This window comes from Manacus vitellinus, unplaced genomic scaffold (genome assembly GCF_001715985.3).
Source record: "Manacus vitellinus isolate BGI_N305 unplaced genomic scaffold, ASM171598v3 scaffold_9_pilon, whole genome shotgun sequence".
Classification (NCBI taxonomy): domain Eukaryota; kingdom Metazoa; phylum Chordata; class Aves; order Passeriformes; family Pipridae; genus Manacus; species Manacus vitellinus.
The window spans coordinates 13,029,704-13,047,959 of NW_021940917.1; positions in this window are offsets into that span (position 1 = coordinate 13,029,704).

Here is an 18,256-nt window from a genome sequence, read left to right on the forward strand (position 1 = left end):
ATTATGTGAATGTGAAATCCTTTACCTTTACTTGGAATTTTATTACAAAACTTTCTTAGCAGAAAAAAAAAGAAGTTTGTTTTGCACTGGTTTATTATAGTTTAGTTTTGTCAGAACTGCAGAGCCATCATGAATATGGAAAAGGGATCAGATTTCATTTTAGTTTGTGTATCAACAATTGAATAATAAAACAAAAGAAACTCAGACTTGAAGAGTTTCACATATGAGACCAACAGTAAAATTAAAATTAAGTAAAAGACATTAATACATGTAAGGTTTTTGCAGGCTTCCACTTTGTTACAGTATTTAAATTTACTAGATGCAATGAAGAAAAAGTACTTCTCTACCTGGGCATAGAAGCAGAGACTACCTTGTGGTCTTGTTCCAAAATCATCAGTTTAGTCTCATCCCATTCTGTCACAAAACCAAGTGATTTCCAAAATAACTCACACTGGGGAAACCAAAGCGAAATTCACAGAGCCAAAGCCCACTGCAAGAGCAGAAATAATAAAAAAAGTCTTCTTGTGACTCTCTATATAACTACACTGGCATTTCTCAGTAGCAGCCAAGAAGAGAGGCCCAGGACAAAAATGACCTTGCCATCCTTACACTTATGAATAAGCCAAGCTGGCCCACTACTGCGCTCGTGAGAACTGCCTGGGTCGGGCAATGGGCCCCCATGTCTTCCAGAGGAAACCTTGCCTTAGAAAGCACCAAGCATTTCCTGCCTGGTTTCGCTGCTGTCACCTTGGTGTGATGTTTTCAAAAGCTCCCTTAGTCCAGGAGATTAAGTGGATAGTAAGATGAGTGGCAGCAAAGCAAAGCGAGATGAGTCTTGCTGTTGGTCAAACCTACATGGCTTTGGGGAAATAATGTTTATTTCCAGAGAGAAGAGGTGTGCGAGACGGGGATTCTGGAGTCACACAAGGCATCCACAATTTTCCTAGGCACATCTGCAGCTCTGGCAGAGACGCTGCAGGAATTTACAGCATTCTAGAAAAAGTAAAAAAAAAAAAAATCTGAGACATAAACTCAAAGCACAGTACAAAACTCCAAAGCCCATAATCCTCTCCCTGAGAGAAATTAAGTACAAGCTAAGTCCTCAAAGCATGACTACTGAAGCAGACACCCACTCACAGCCACCTGTATTCCTTAACTCTTCCATTTTACTGCAGTCTGTACTGCTGAAGCTCTTCAAACTTTGTTGTATAATGAGTCCTGAACCTTTTGTAAAGCCTCAGTTCTAGGAGTCACGTGGTAACAGAAGAACGAGTTCCCACTTTTGGAAAAACAAAGGCTTCCAACCTCCCTTGATGCTGAGAAAAAAATTAAAACTATGCACCTGGAAATACAAAGATAATTTAAATGTATGTATTTATTTTTAAGTCTCAGAACTGGGGCTCACAAGTTTTGACTACTTTACACACTGCCACGTAATTGTGTTTGTTGCATAAATTTCCCTCAAGCTCATCTGGCATAATTTTACAAATATCTATGGCTTTGATTTACTTTTTGGAAGTTTATTCTTTATAAAGAGCTAAGAAACACGTGTACTGACACAGGTAAAGCTATTTTCAAACTTGTAAAGGTGATTATAATAGAGGAGTAATCATTTACTTTAACAGAGCATACAGAAAAAAGGAGGGAACACTTTTTCTACGGTCATTAGGTCAGCAAGTGAGAAGATGTAGATTTGATTTCCCCCCTACCTTTTGAAGCGTTTCGTGATATTAGTCAATCATGTCTCTCCTCTTGAAAAACTGCGTACTGCTTTTCTGCTTTGCAGGGATGGGCAAGCAACTTCCAGGACTGCCAAGGTTTCCAGCACGCTGCTCACCTGGAGCTCAGTTCCCAAGTGAGGATGGACCCATGGTCTCCGGAAGAGGGAAATTTTAGCAAAAAAATAAAAAAGAAGTGAAGGAACTGACAGCTGTGATTTTACATGCCAGGCTTTCTAACCCAAAGGCTGCAGACTCCCCACAGCTCTTCTCTCCTTTTGCTGGAGACAGTGCAGATATCTCCAGACCCACATGGTCAGATTGTTGAGCTTGGGCTTGGGAGACTTGGACCTCACTCATCCCTGTTAATGCTCCATGGCTGAGTTACCTCTGCCAAGCCAAACCACCTCCTGGTGCCACAACTGCTTCCCCTGTGAAGCTGGAACAGCCAGTCCGTAAAATGAAATGAGTGAGTGAAAATTAGCATCTTTAACTTTAATACAGCAGAAAAAGTCTGCTGCATTAATACAAACAGACTTATCTCCAGTCCCGGGAGGTCTGAAACCTAGACTGCCCTGGACTGAAGAGATAATGTAGCTTGGACAGAGCAAGCACAGTTCTCCTCTGCTTTGTGCATAATCCAGGCATTGCAGGCAGGTTATGATGGCAGAAACACATGGCAGAGCAGCCCCTTCCTGAGTCAAACCTAGGGATTAATGCAGATTTTGGGAATAACCAGAACTCAGGGTCTGTTATGCAGCACTGAGAGCTCAGTAATATCTTCTCATTTTTTTACTGGAATCACCATACGTGTTTGTTTAGGAGCACTGAATCTATCTTTGTTCAGTGAAATTTGGGGATAGATCATATATTCTAAACCATTTTTTGCTTCTCTTTGTGACACCTGTCAGTTACTCAATAGCTGACAGCAAATGCTGTTCTATTGATTTATATTTCTAAACACTACAAATCATGCCAGAAGATGGATGTGAGCCTGTTATAGTAAAAACATTTCTTTAAAATGGAAAGTAAAAAAGCCAGTGATGCAAGCTCTCTTCCCCCTCTCCTCTAAGGTAAATGGATAGTTGCAAGAAGCATTTTTTTTTCCCTTGGTTAAAGCTTGCCATCTGGTGGAATAAGACTAAATCAGCTGCTCTGCTGCGGGAGGAAAACAGGGGAAAACACCCTTTTTCTTACAGAAACAGCCATCTGGTATTCCTACAAGACAGAATCTGGATCAGTCAGATATGGCTGACCTTATCTACCCAGAAAGCTAAATACAGAGCTGAAGAATGAACGTTGGCACATCAGTAGATTTTGAACTTTGACAGCACAGGAAATTTATTTAATTTGATCAGCTGACACAAGAAGTTTTAAATTGTGATCAGCAAAGACACACTGCCATTCTCTCATATATTTTGAAAGCTATTATTTATAGCGCATAAACTAACTACGTTTTGTTATTTCAAATTAAATTAAAGAGAATCTCTTGTGACCAGTTTTGTGACCAGATAAATATAATCCTTTATCCTTGAAATCTCTGTGAGATTTCTTACCAGACAACTGGATTATTGAACTAAAAGGAAAGGGAAAAGTTAGGACAGGCAAAGAGCAAGAGATGAGGAGTTGGAAGAAAAAGAGAAAAAGACAAGGAAAGTGAGGGAGGGAGAGAGGCAGGGAGAAGGCTGCAGAGAGAGCAAGAGAGACAAGGTCCTTAGCATGGTTTTCACTTTGTCTGCACCAGTGATACTTCTAGGCACTTGAAGCAGCTGCTTCGAAAAAGTAGCTTATGGAGCTGACAAGGAGATATGATCATTTTTTCATTGCTGTTCTTCATCCTATAAAAAGAGCAGATAATATACTTTTATCCAGGGATACTCCACAGCTATCTTTTCCTCAGTTTCATCAGAATAGTTGCAATTTATAACTAAAGTGAGGTTAATATGAAAACATCTGCTTTTAAAACAAGTAGAAAAGTCTTTTTGAATCTATGAGGCTTTTTTCCATTTCCTTTATTAGAGAAAAAGCAATGATGATAGGTTTAATTACCTTTTTTTTTTTCCTCCTCGTACCACTGTGAAGAAATGGGAACAGCACATAGAGGGCCTTCTACCAAGTGCTGGAGTATGAAACCTTATCCTTCTTGAAGGAAGATTTTTATACTTTTAAAGTGAGATTCTGTTTCTGCTGAAGCCGAAGCAAGAATCTCTAGCAGGGTCAAGAGGAAACATGGTCTATTTTGCAGTCCTGGAAGACAGCAAACACCCTCCTTCCTGCCCCATTCTTCACTCTAATCACACTTTGGTGCTATCAGCTGAAGCCATAGGTATCAATCAATGTATTTATGAGACCAAGAGCTGACAGTCTACTCAGTTCCTCTCCTACACCACATAGCCATCCACTCCTCATGACAAACAGCAAGAGATAAGGATGGCAAGAGCAGAGGTCATGAGAAACTCCTTCTCTCCTCCCATCCTCCTTTGGTGCAACAGCCAAAAGCATATCTAAACCCATTTGGTCAAAAAGGCTGTAGAAATGCAAGACAGCTTGCACGCTGTCCCTGACCTGTGGCTCAGAGAGCCCTTATGGTCATGACTGATGCTCATTTACACTGCCCTCTGAGCCCAAGGGTGAATTACAGTGTGAACAAGGGTAGCCCTCCATAATAAATGTGTCTCTGGATCAGCTCCTTGGTCTGTGTGCAGTGGCTTAATTCACTTATTAACATGATCAACATCTGTGCTAAAATACTATTTTCCTTCCCTTTTCTAAATTCCTGCAAATGCTACCTTTCAGCACAGCTCCCCAGAAACATCAGCCAAAATCCAGAACCCTTACATCCCACACCCCTTTGCAGACAGTGCAGCCCCCCTCCTGATCAGGCTGTTTAGCTCAAAAAGTACCTCACCACATCCTTAACTCAAGGTTGCTGTGGGATGCTTGCCCTCAAGGTTTCCAGGCACAGAAATACTACTGCCTGAAGGCAGTGGGTAAGAAGTAGGTCATATGAGTTGTTCCTCTCATTATTATGCTCTGTATGACTCAGATATTTCCCTTTGATGGCAGTCAAGGCAGAGCATTAGGAAGCCTGTAGCATGGTAATTCCACAATTGCAAGGAATGAACAGATATGTTGTTCTGCTGTGTGGGGTTAAAACATTAAATACAGTCCTTTATGCAAAAAAGCACGATGTCAAATCATTGCACACAGTACCAAAGAGCACAAACTATAGGTCTGGTAACATTTCTTTTCTGGCTTGTTACCTACAGTGCCTGGTGGTCAGGGAATTTTTTAATCTGTTGCAATTTTGGTTCTGTTGGTATAGCCCATTTATGTCTATTTCTCCAGAGTAGGTTGGTGGGGAATTTAGCCCCACCAGCTAATCTGAGCTTCTTGCCTTGCTGAGTCCCTCACCCTCCTCAGTGCCCAGGGCTCCAGCTGTGAACCAACCTAGATTAGTTCAGTGTGAGAGAATACACAGTACCCTGGACTTTGGAATGTCTTCACTGAAGTCTTCCTACTGACCCATTGCCCCCAAAATGTATCATCTAAGAAAAGGAAAGGGCAAATTATATTTAGTAATATAATTTATATGTCAAAATAAAATTACTTACCATGCAACACAGCTGACAGAAATGAGATTTACTCTTGTAGCTGCAAGCTAAATTTGTCCCTCATCATGAGAAAGAGAAGATGATTTCATGGTTTACAAACTACACCTCTTGGGGACAATGTGAGTGCTACTGATTTTCAGTTTTCTATTATTGCGTTGTTGCAGAAACTGGGCTATGTTTTTTCCGGCTACACAAAGGATCAGGAATTACCGGAGAAAAGGAGCCAAAAATCTTTTAAATCAATGGAAAAGCACTGAAATATGAATGCTTTCAAACTGAAACAGATAACAGAATTAGATACATATTTATGAATAACTTGTAAAAGCAATATTCTAGCTCTCCAAAATTACAAACAGTATAACAATGTTAATAAAGTTCCCATGTAAGTGACATCTACATGTGATAACAGCAACATAGAATCACACAATGACGGCATGTTTGAGCTTGGAGGGGACCTCTGGATGTCATCTGATCCAGCCCCCTGCTTAAGCAGAACCACCTATAGAATGTTGCAAAGGACCATGTCCAGACAGCTTCAAAAGCTGGATACTCAAAATGTCTCCAAGGATAGAGACTGCACATTCTCTTGGGGCAACCTTTGACAGTGCTCAGTCACCCTCACAGTGGAAAAGTGCTCAGAGGCATGTTCAGGGGGAACCTCCTGTGTCTCAGGACCTCTGGTCCTGTCACTGGCCACTGCTGAAAAGAGCCTGCCTCCATCTTCTTTGCACCCTCCCTTCAGGTATTTACATTCATTAATAAGATCCCTCGAGACTTCTCTTCAGTAGGCTAAGCAGTCCCAGCTCTCTCACTGTCCCCCAGTCACTGAAACTTATTGTCCCTACATTGAAAATTCCAAATAAAGTTTTCAAGGCCGTATAAGTCTTGCCTTTGAAGATTACCTCTGCAAAGCCTCAGAGTTTTGAAATCAATGAGACCTAAATCACAGGCAGGTGACTTCTTTCAAAATTTAGAAATTTCACACTCTGTCCATGTCTTTAGCCACATTGCTCCTTTTCAGTTTGTACCTGGAGCACTAAAATATTTGTAATAGAAAATTAAGTAAACTAGTGTTGTCAAGTAAATATTGAAAATCAAAGTTTGAAAGGAGATAAACAACATAATAACAGTGAAAGAACAATCCTTTTGGTCTTTGACATGAATGATTTTGCTATAACTATTTCTGTGACAGCTCTGAGAACGTTTCACAGGTCTCCTGAGTGATCTGGTCTGGGTGATCACTGTTCTCACAGGCACAGCAAAAACTATGTTGTTCTTATCCTTGTGTTGTCACTACAGTTTCAACAGCCTGGCCTTGGTGGCAGTGTGGACACAGAGAACACAAAAAGGGTCAAAACTCCCTTGTTTTCAAGACTTTTGCTATCTCCACCCAGGTAAGGTCTGTACATCCAAGCAGGACTACAGGCTGGGACAGAGTGGCTTGAGAGCAGCCAGGCAAAAAGGAACCTGGGGTTCTAATTGGCAGGAAGCTGAACATGAGCCAGAGTGTGCCCAGGTGGCCAAGAAGGCCAATGACATCCTGGCCTGGATCAAGAATAGTGGGGCCAGCAGGATCAGGGCAATCCCTGTACTCAACGCTGATGAGGCCACACCTCAAGTGCTGTGTCCAGTTCTGGGACCCCCAATTTAGGAAGGACATTGAAGGGCTGGAGCAGGTCCAAAGAATGACAGAGATGCTGGTGAAGGGACTGGAGCACAAGTCCTAGGAGGAGAGGCTGAGGGAGCTGGGGTGGTTTAGCCTGGAGGAGGCTCAGGGGAGACCTCCTCACTCTCTACAACTACCTGAGGTTGTAGCAAGGTAAGTATCAGTCTCTTCTCTGAGGCAACTAGAGACAGGTCAAGAGGGCACAGTCTTAAGGTGCACCAGGGGAGGAAGAAGTTCTTTACAGAGAGAGTGATTTGGCTTTAGAATGGACTGCCCAGGGAGGTGGTGGAGTCACCATCTCTGGAGGTATTTAAGAAGAGATTGGATGTGGCACTTAGTGCCATGGTCTTGTAGACAAGGTGGTGTTGGGTCATAGGTTGGACTTGATGATCTCAGAGGTCTTTTCCAACCTGGCTGATTCTGTGATTCTGTGATCCTTGCAAAAGTAAGGCTCTCTTTACTTTTGAGGTTCAGAGACTTTCCGCCACCCTGGGACCAAAAAGAGGAATTACAGCATGATCTAATTTTGACATGCACAGAGAGGAAGCACAGACATGCACCTCCATGTCCTGTTTTTAGCGAGAATATGCTCAAAGAGCATCATGGTGATGTTCTTTGACCTTTGCTTAGCTCTTTTCCCATCACTCTTAGTGATCACATGGAAGATGTTGTTAACTTCGGTTTACACCCACTACAGGTTTGCATACACCTTTGAACACAGTTTCAACTGCACCCACCAGCTCTCTCAGATCAGACAAGAGGCAACATGAACTGGAAGAAATATTATCCTTATTTAAGTCATCTCTAGGCCTGGCTTGTAGATCTATGGACTCCAGAGCAAAACTGCTGTGACACCAAAAGTATGCCAACTTCCACCCACGCCTCTGCTTCCAAGGCCAGATCAGCAAATGCAAAGCTAATGCATTAAAATGATGAGTGACAGCTCTCCAAATGTGCTTTAAAAATAAAATTACATTAGCATGACAGTTCAAAGAGACTTATCCCCGCATTTTCCCATTTTAATTTTTACATATATATACAATATTCTGCTAAAAATTCAGGCTCTCTGAAATCACAGAGGCAAAAAACCTCTTCATGGAGTCAAACATGGTCTGAAATATATTGAAGAACTGCTTTAAGTAGAAAGGGCAAGTATGTCTTTAAAATTATGCAAAAGCAAGCAGGAGGGAAAAGAGGACAGGAGAGAGTGAAGACAGTTCTCTGCAATGATGTGATAAGAAAGCACATCAGAAGAAGAAAATTATGTCAAGCAATACAAGTAAATGAAATATTTAAAATAAAGCAAAATATTTAGGTCTAGAGACCAGCACAGGCAAGAAAAATAGACAAAATTATTCTATAATTAATTGTGTCACACGTGTTTACCAAGTGACCCCTTTTCTTGTTTTTGATTTAAAGAGTTCTCATTGCTACTGCATTTAGCCTACAGTGTCATTTGTAATAATTTCGTATTCCCATCTGATTTCCATGGAACAGAGCTTTTTCTGAGCACAGCTCGATAATTAGCCACTGCAGAGTGTGGGAGCATTCCCCATCCCAGGCGCACGTGAAAGGTGAGGTGGTAAACCTTCACGGTAAAAGAAGTGGTTTTATTATTTAAAACAGCAAGACATTTCTCGGGTAAAAACTCCACTCTTATTTCTCCCAAACTCACCAGCAGGGAAAAAAAAAAACCAAATTTTTCTCTCCTTTCCCACCTGGCAAGCAGTGTTTCTACATGTGAAAAGAATTACTTGGATGCTGCTGTGGATGCTGAATTTGGCTTGTTTAGTTACTGGGTGAAAACCTGAGCACAGCCTAGTGTCTGGGAATTCACCAGTAAGAATTGTGTCAGTAGATAAGTTATCCTTGGAGTCCTCATCTTCCCTTTCATTAATAAGGTCTGACTGGTGATTACTTTCCAAAGTTGTTTACCACACAGGAGGCAGACCTGGACTGACAGAATAGAGCTGACATCAGAGGGCTGAAGGAGCTCAGAGGAGGCAGCATCTGCAGCCAGAGGAAGCTCCATTTGGTCAGAAATTTCAAAGGCAAACAGGAAGAGAAGGGGATATCAGTCTCTCAGCTGGCAAAAATGGTTCTCCAGTTAACGCTGTGTAGTAAGGCACACACAACTATGTGTGCCTCGTACTGCAACCTCACAGTCATCTGGCACCCTCACCCTTTCCCTATCCATCTTTCAGCCCACATAGTGTCACCGTGTTGGGAGGTTGAAGAGATACGGACTGAGAACTTCTCTGAATTGAAAATCAACCCAGCAAAGCAGTGAGAAAGAGCAAGTGCTGGTTTGGTTATTCTCAAAAACAATCTTGCTTATTCTCCCAGGTGAGCATGCTGTTGTGAAAACCTCCCGTATTTGCAGAAAATAATTTATAAGTTTTAAATCATAAAAATATTTGGAAAAAATTCTGTTACATAGACATCTCTATGAGCCCAAGGGGCCAGAAAAACACAGTGGGCATCAGAAGAAGGTGATTTATGCACTTACATTTCCTCTTCTCTTAAAGAAAGGACCCCATTTTTGCAGCACTAAAATCTTAAAGATGACTTGTGCATTTACCACAAGGTTCCGAACTTATGGCCTGTCATTTATAGTGACGGGGCTCAGGCAAGACTCTGCAACCACACTCTTACCCTTAGATCTTCTCTTACTGACATCAGTGGTAACTTCTCTATTCCCTCAGTCACTGTGAAAGTAAACCTGTGACCCGTTGTCAGCACACCTGCCTCACCTACTCGTACATTTAAGTGTCCTGTGCTGGGTAACACATTTTGGTAATGCCAACGTATTAATCTTGATCCAAATCTCCTGGAAATCAGAGGAGTTCTTAGAAAATGTGTGGTAAGGCAACAAGACTCTTCAGCAACTAAATGGATAAAAATGTCGAGAGAGGACAGTACAGCCGCATTATGAACTAGCTTATAGGATTACTATTCCTAGAGGGCTTTCCTATTTGGTTGTTAAGACAGTAGAATTAAAGGGGGGGGGGGTGTCACATACTTGCAGCTGTATAGATATAAAAGCATGAATTTTCTCCCTGCTGTAGATGGATATTAAATTCTACTTCATTATATCCAAGCGCCACCAAACCCAATGATTTAAGAATGAAAATATTATGTGACATCATGCCTCCAATATTTTATGCACTCTAACTTTATTGACTGAGCTGTCAGAGATAATAAACACATTAATTAATGGCAGAGGTAATTGGACCAATCTTCGATTGGCAAATTATCAAAATAAAATCACTCCAGTTTGTGAAATGCATGGATTTACAGCAGGTTAAAAAAGAGAGAAACATTTCTCTGTCTAATGTTACCCTCTAGATAACACCATTTCATGCACTGATTCCTGCCAGAAGCTCAGAGATTTCATTTGAACTGCAGCACACTTTGCAGACTGAGATTAACCCTTCAAGCAATGAGGAAATTAAGACTCCATCATATCCCTAGATATTTTTCTTGAAGCTTAATTAAAGTTTAAGAACAGCATGAAACATTTCTCCTGTCTATTGGCTGTGCTCCTCCTTGCCAGATTATTCCTATGTGGTGTGTTTGATTTCATGAATAGATTGAGGAGAATACTCTATGCCTCCAGCAACTGCTCCAAGCAGTTTTATGAGGAAACGGGTTCCTAGTTTCCATAATTGCTCTCAAAACATTTCACTGCAATATAATAAGCATGAACAGCGATCAGTCATTCAACAGCAAAGATGTTCCCAGCCTGATCACAGGGACCAGTATGTAGAAACAGATGATGTTTGTATTTTCAGGCTCCACTCCGCAACGAGGAGGTTGTAGAGGAAAGAGGCAGTTATCAGACATATAGAAATAAACAGACTGAAATTAACCAGCCATACTTGCAGAAGTAAAATTGGGGTTTGGGGATCGTTTCCTAAGTGGATAAGAAAAGCTTGTGAGGTGAATAAAATAGTTTATATGCCTAAATTAATCATCTTTACTCAAAGACAGTATGATTGAGGGGTGTTCCTTCTCAGGACGTTAGTCTTGGCTAGCTTTTGTCTCTACAGGGAGCACTAGTGTCTCTGGGCACTTGCCCAGCATAGGCACTTGCCTCACTTACTGGTGAAGTAGATCCCAGACACTGGATCTTACATGTAGTAAGAGAGTAAATTTAAACAGCATTACCCAGGCAGCAATACCTACTCTCAGACATTCTTGACATGCCTTGGTAAAGTCCATAGCTGGCTCAAAATATGACATTTGTGTGAGCTATAAATTTTGGTGGACATGATTTAATAATTATTAAGAGGAGCCAGACCCAGTGGGCTGCAGGATTTGGGGAGGGTTTCCATCCCAGCCCAGCTGAGCTGAAGCAAGTCAGTTCCCAGGGCCAGGATGACCCCTTCACAGCCCCAACAAGGCAGGTGGCTGCCATTCCCCCTTCCACGTCACTGATGAAAAAATATTAAATATGGGCTGCAAACCTATCCCTGGAGACCTCAACTAGCAATAGTCAATTGGATGACATGCCAACAAGACTAACTTTCTCAATTTTTCAATGAACGTCTTCTAAATTAGGTTCACTTGATTTTGAAAAATGCTAATCTTTTTGCACAGGTATAATCCACGACTGAGAAAAATGTCTTATGGAAGTGTAAGAATATTACAACACAATTCAGACCACAAAAATTGGTCTATTTCATTCATTGTATTGTCACCTATTTATTCCTCATTGATATGCTACCCCAAAACTTTCCCACTGATTGCTTTGAGAGATGGCTCCTGCTTACTTAGCTTATTATATTTCCCCTTTCTGAGCACTCTTTTCTCTGTTTACTGAGTATTATTTGCTGCTTTCAAAAGAACAAAGGCTGATGATCACACTTTTGTACTATTGTCCTGTGTCCTTAAAAGTGAGGAATGCTGTTTCTCTGTAGAACTCTGCAAAGAGAGTTTGCAGCAAATTATGAAACCTAGTTTATAATTGGCTTTCCCTACATAGTCTCACTAGGGAAAGATTGCTGAAAGCTTTGCAAGTCTGTGCTGATTTTGGATAAACCTTCACCAGTTCATGACTTCGCATGAAAATCATGTAATATGCAGACAGCTCGCACAATTTTACCACAGCTAAGCAGGAACATTTTCAAAGAAATTAGATGGCATTAAAATCTGTTACTTTCTGGAAGACAAGTATTTTTCAGAGTCCTATTCATTGCAAGAAAGTCCACCTTTAGATCCTCTTGCTGCTGTCAAGGGTAGACAGTGAAAAACTTGTGAGACTCATGAATCAGTCTCAATAAAGGAAAACGAGCTCAGACTTCTGCCTTCCTTGTGGGCATCTTCATTTGAAATTCTCTCTGGAAACTGCATTAGTTTTCATATCAGAAGGTCCCTATAATTTGCCTAATTATCAGCCTGACAGTTTTACATGGAGCTTATATGCAGAAAATGAAAGGAATTATGAGGGAAATTCATGGAAGAGCTTTTATTTCCCCTGACAGAAATATCATCTCAACCTAATTTGCATGTTAACATCACACATTGCCCTCCAAATCTTATTGGTGGAAATATATCCACTCTCATCTATTCCCATAAAAACAGCAAGCGAAAATTGACATTTGTTCATCTTGTTCCAGCAAAGCAGCTCCAAAAACAGTGAATTTGGGTCAGACTAAGACATTGCCTATTATAGAGAAATTCAGACTTTTATATACAAGTGATTTCTTTTAAATCATAGTTAAAAGGAGAAAAATTATTGAATTTCTGCATTAAAAAAGAAATTATCTATGGGACAACCTAGAACTTACAGGCAAACAGATAATTACATGCCTTTTTTTTGGGCCATGTTTTAGTCAGAGACTGAGATACAGAAAAAACTTGGTCTTGCCAGGGAATTGGTGCCACACCTGGATGGTCATTTCTTAACCATATTCTTAGAAGTGCCTTTTGATATGCAAACATTATCAGTATTTGAGAAGGCTGATATCTACTGTAAACCTGTAGAACCTTCTGATGCTCATATCCTTAAGATTACTGAATAGCATCCTGAGTAATCACAAGTGACTTGGAAAACTCTTCAGTCATTCACTCTCTCATTTCCTCCCTCTTTAAAATCCTCAGTACACTCACTCACAGATGAAGTATTTGAGCACTTCCAATGAAAAAGAGAGTGCAATTGCGGAGGTCTATATTACTGATCCCTGGATACTGATTGATGGCATATTTACAAATCCAGAAAAAATTGATTCACTTCCAGTACCAAGGCTAGTGGGCTTTTTACATTACTGTACTTCATCTAGTGACAGAAGAACATTTTGTAATACCTCGGACTAAAAATGGCATGGCCTTGCCTCCTTCAGTTAACTGTTATCCATTTTGTTTTAACTGAGCACTGAAAAATTCCATGTGGCTGGAAGATGCATGGAAATTAAGAACTTAAGAGTCTACATTCTGGGCTAAAAAAGAAAACCCAATCGTATGAACTATATGCAGTTGAAATTATTTGGCTTCTCAGCTTCTGTGCTGCCTCATGCATTTTGTTTAAACCACTGTGTATGCCACTAGCACACATTTGTGTAGGTAACCAAGACAGAATGGGAGAATTTGCCTCTACGCATAATACAAAGCGAAAAGTTCAGCTGTACATTTCAGCTATAATTTTTCAGATTTCCTGATTTTTTGTGTGCTTAGCTATAAAATTTAAATTCAAATACATATATTTTTACAGAGAATATGATACATGCTCTATCTAATATTTTATCTTTTTCTGTAACGTACAGAGATTCCCAGTCAGTTCTTTTAAACAAGGAAAAGGATTAGAGATACATTCTATTTCTTGACGCAGACAGTACTAGCAACATTCACCTTCTCAAACCAAGATTTTCAAGTCAATTCAACAATATTACTTTAAGCATAATATACTTCATTTACATTCTTCCTTGCGGGAGTTAGGAACACAAATACCATCTTAATTAATTCATAAAGGATAGATTTAGTGTTATAACTAAATGTGTCTGCAAAATATCACTTGGGAAAATATAGGCAAGTGTCATTACACATAGAACCATCTATCCTGCTAGAGAATAACTAAAAAAAAAACTAGAAGCTGAAATCATATACAACAAGGAGTAATTGCAGTTGTTACTGCACTTACAGTGTGAACATGGAAAGTGCTGATCACAGCTTACAATCAGCACTCAAAACTGTTCCAAAAGGAGCCTAAAATAGACTTAATGAATGCTTTTGGAAAACTACGTCTGTTTTATATCTAAATAAATGCATTAAAAAAAGTTAATTTAACCACAATCCATACCATGACTTCAATCTCTGAAAATATTTATACATGTGCATTATTTGAATTCTTGGCTCAGTAATTAATCTTAACATCATAATTTTCTTCATGGATAGTTTACACACAGTTTTTGGCTGCATCCAGAGTACAAAATAAAAAACATTTTTGCTACAAATAGTTGAAGCAAGGGAGATACCATGTAAATAATACTCTGGGAAACACAAGCAGAAGGCTACAAAAGCTACCTCATACAAAGCAGCAATGTTTCTTTGGTTCTAGTCAAGTACTGAGCATCTTGCAGTAAGAAATGCACAACCCTCAGTGTTACACAGCCTTTCTATAGACATAGCACAAAAAAGACTATTGTAATTACTTGCAATTGCTTAATTTCACTCTTCTCTTCAAAACTTCACTTTGCCTTAAAGATCAACCAGTTTCATTGCATATTAATACAACTGGTATTTTATGGTAAAAGGAAGCTTCCCTTGCTCTTCCCCATCTGTGCTCAGAAATCTTGACAAACTGGCACATATCAAGAACGGTGATGTTCATTTAGATTGCTACTGTTTAAATCTCAGGTGAATGTTCACAAACAAATCTCAAGTGAACTTTCATAAACAAGTCTTTTTTCACCATATGTTCAGCACACAAGTGCTATTCATTAAAATTCACCTGTGTTCAATAATTTCTATTTGGTATTCATTGTTATGCAGACTTCCCTGGAAAAAGGTCTGCAGTCTGCAGGATCTCACCAAACAGTTACACGACATATTTCTGGCACTAGAAAATGCTTTTCTGGATTTACACACTAATTACATGGTTAAAATCGAAGCACTAAAATGTCAGCTTTGTGAAGAAATCAGTGTTTCAGGTGACAGAGGAAAGCTTGTTCAGAAATACAGATGAGCTGGTAGGAATTAGGCATCCTCAGGCAAATGTACCATCCTCCTAAAGTAATTTCAGTTTCAGGTTCCCTACAAGAAATAAATCTGGGAGGTCATATAGCCATTGTCAGAGAAAGGCTTCTGTGGTCACAAAAGTCCTCTCAAGGTAGCAGAGCCATTTCCAATGAAGACATTAGAGGGGAAGGTCATAGAATCATAGTACAGTTTGGGTTGGAAGGGACTTTTAAAGGTCATCCAGTCCAAACCCCTTTCAGTGAGCAGGGACATCTGCAACTTCATGATGTCGCTCAGAGCTCTGTCCAACCTGACTTTGAATGTGTTCATGGATGGGGCACCTACTACCTCTCTGGGAAACCCAATCCAGTGCTTTACCACACTCATCATAAAAAAAATTAGTTTAAATTAGTGTAAAACCATTACCCCTTGTTCTACCCTTATAGACCCTGCTAAAAAGTGTCTCCTTTCTTGCAAGCCCCCTTTATAAGGCATCAGTAAGATCTCCCTTGAGCCTTCTCTTCTCTCCTCTGTCTGACATGCTCTCTGAGGCATGGAGGAGTACACCCAGAGGCATCAGCCTCCTCTTTCTATATCTCCTGCCCAGCTAAGTCTGATCTTTCCAATCTGCCCAGGAAAAAATGGAGCTCCTGTTGCAGCAAAATGACATTTTAATGAGATGGTTTAAAGTAATTTTTATTTTAAATGCGTGGGAGGATAAAGCTCTCAGCTTTATTATAAATCTACACAGTTCAAGAGGAAAAAGGTGACTCTCCTGCCAGTGCCTCTGTACATCATACTGAGCCTCCCCCTCTGATCTGCCTGTGAAGTGAATTACACTGGTGCTGGCCTACCTGCCTTTAGAGAAAACCTTGCTAGCAAGTCCTGTCGCAGCAGGATCAAGTGCCTGTTATGGATCTCCTACCAGGCAGGTATTAATCATTCAAGCACAGAAATCTAGACTTTTAAATGTGTGGGGGAAAAGCTGCTTCACTGCATTTCAATTGCACAGAAGAGAAGAACAACCTATCGGTAATTGGTTGTAACTAATTAAGTAACCTGAACACAGAGGCTACTAATGACAGCCAGTTGCTAAACAGCTACAACTGTTAATTGTAAAAGTTTCTGGAGCCTTTTGACATGATCTCTGGCAGCTTATATGCAAAGGCACCTGGATGAATAAATTAATTGCAGCTTTGCCATGTCCGGAGAGAAAATGAGTAGGAAAAATGCAGTGTAGCTTAAAAATTAAAACGTCATTATCAGAATTAAATTAATCCTTTTAAAAGGAGCAAAGTCAGACAGAAGACATGATCAGTGCAAATGTGACAAAATGGGAGCAAATGTTAAAGTACTTATCTTAAAAATGTTCCTTTAAGTAAAAGGTGCCTTAAAACAGCAAATGAATCATCTTCAGTTACCAAGTATCGTTCAACATAGCTATCTCCAACAGCAAAGCAGTGGTTCAAGCTCTGTATGCCTACCAATAATTCACAGGGAAAAAAAGAACCAATCTTAAAATTAATTTTTTTTAACAGCCAAATTCTGTTTGAAATCAAAGAAAAACAAAATTATAAACTAGATACAATAATAACCCATATCTCTATCAATTTTCCTCCTAGATGTCTTCCTGCAATCACATATGTAAATCTGATATCTGATACACCAAGAGCAAGAGATTCAATACAACTGAGCACAGTCACAACCCAATTGTCTGTCTGTCTAAATCCTCTTCCACCAGGCTCTGTGGTACACAGACACCCTAAGGCCTGGTCACCTTAAAAAAGAGTCAAATTCTTGTCTACTTTTAATATTTCGTACATCACCAGTCTTCCCAGTATGGATTATTTACTTTGCAGATATTCTGGAAATGCATATATTTCTGTTTGCTCTTGCTGCCCTAACAGATTATATTTTCTGAAACATTTCATACAGTTAACCCTGCAACTTGATTAATGAGCTCGGATAGCTACGTTCTTCCAACTCGTCTTGTGTAGTGGCCTCCATTTCATTCTAAATAATTAATTACAACTTGGGTTCAAAACATGTCACTGCAACTTTCAGTACAGAAGAAATTTTAGCCTATGTTTCACAGTATGTAGTCTAATCTGTCACATCATAATAGAGAGAAATCCCTGTAGGACACAGCATTGCAGATCTTGTTAACCAGGGAAAAAAGGTATGAAATGTAATCGTCCACATGTAGACTCTTGATATTCCCTTGGAGGATTGAATTATCTAATGTGAAGGAGTCTAAAGCCAAAATCAAAGATGAGGGTGTGTTACTTTTGTTTCCTTCCTTTATTCCTTCCTGTCACAGCTCAACATGGTTCTCATTTTACCTGATACATTAGTTGGCTATTTTCACCACATTTAGGGTCCTAGCACAGCTCATGTTTCTGAATTGCTCAGAAACCTAAAGGCTCCTATTTCAACTTACACCCCAACTTCAGATAACCATTATTTTGAACTTCTGCCAATACCTGTAAAGTTTGACTATCAGACAGCCACTGAATCTCCTATTACTTATTTATGTCCTAAAGTGCATGACATTTTATTTTGAAGTGTTCTCATTACATATAAGTGTATGGTCAAGTATTATCTTCTCTGAGGTAGCACCACTCTGGCAAAGTTATGACTGCCATAGCTCTTCCTATACCTAAAAATAATTACCTCCTACTCTTTCAAGACTTACATGGTTTCCATAGATCCTTTTAAGCAATTTTTGGATGGCAAATGTTTCTCCTCTCAGGAAAAGTGCTTGTATCTCCCATAATTCAGGAAGAATTTTTTTACTGAAAGCATGATCAGACATTGGAACGGGCTGCCCAGGGAGGTGGTGAAGTCACCATCCCTGGAACTTTTCAAGAAATGACCGGAAATGACCATGGCACTTAGTGCCATGGTCTGGTTGACAAGGTGGTGTTTGGTTAAAGGTTGAATTCAATGATCTTGGAGGTCTTTTCCAACCTTAACAGTTCTATGATTTCATGATCTCAAGAAGCAGGGGGTCATTACACGGCATGAGGATTTGATATGATAATGCAAATTTATCTTTGCCACATTCAGTCACTCTGTATAGT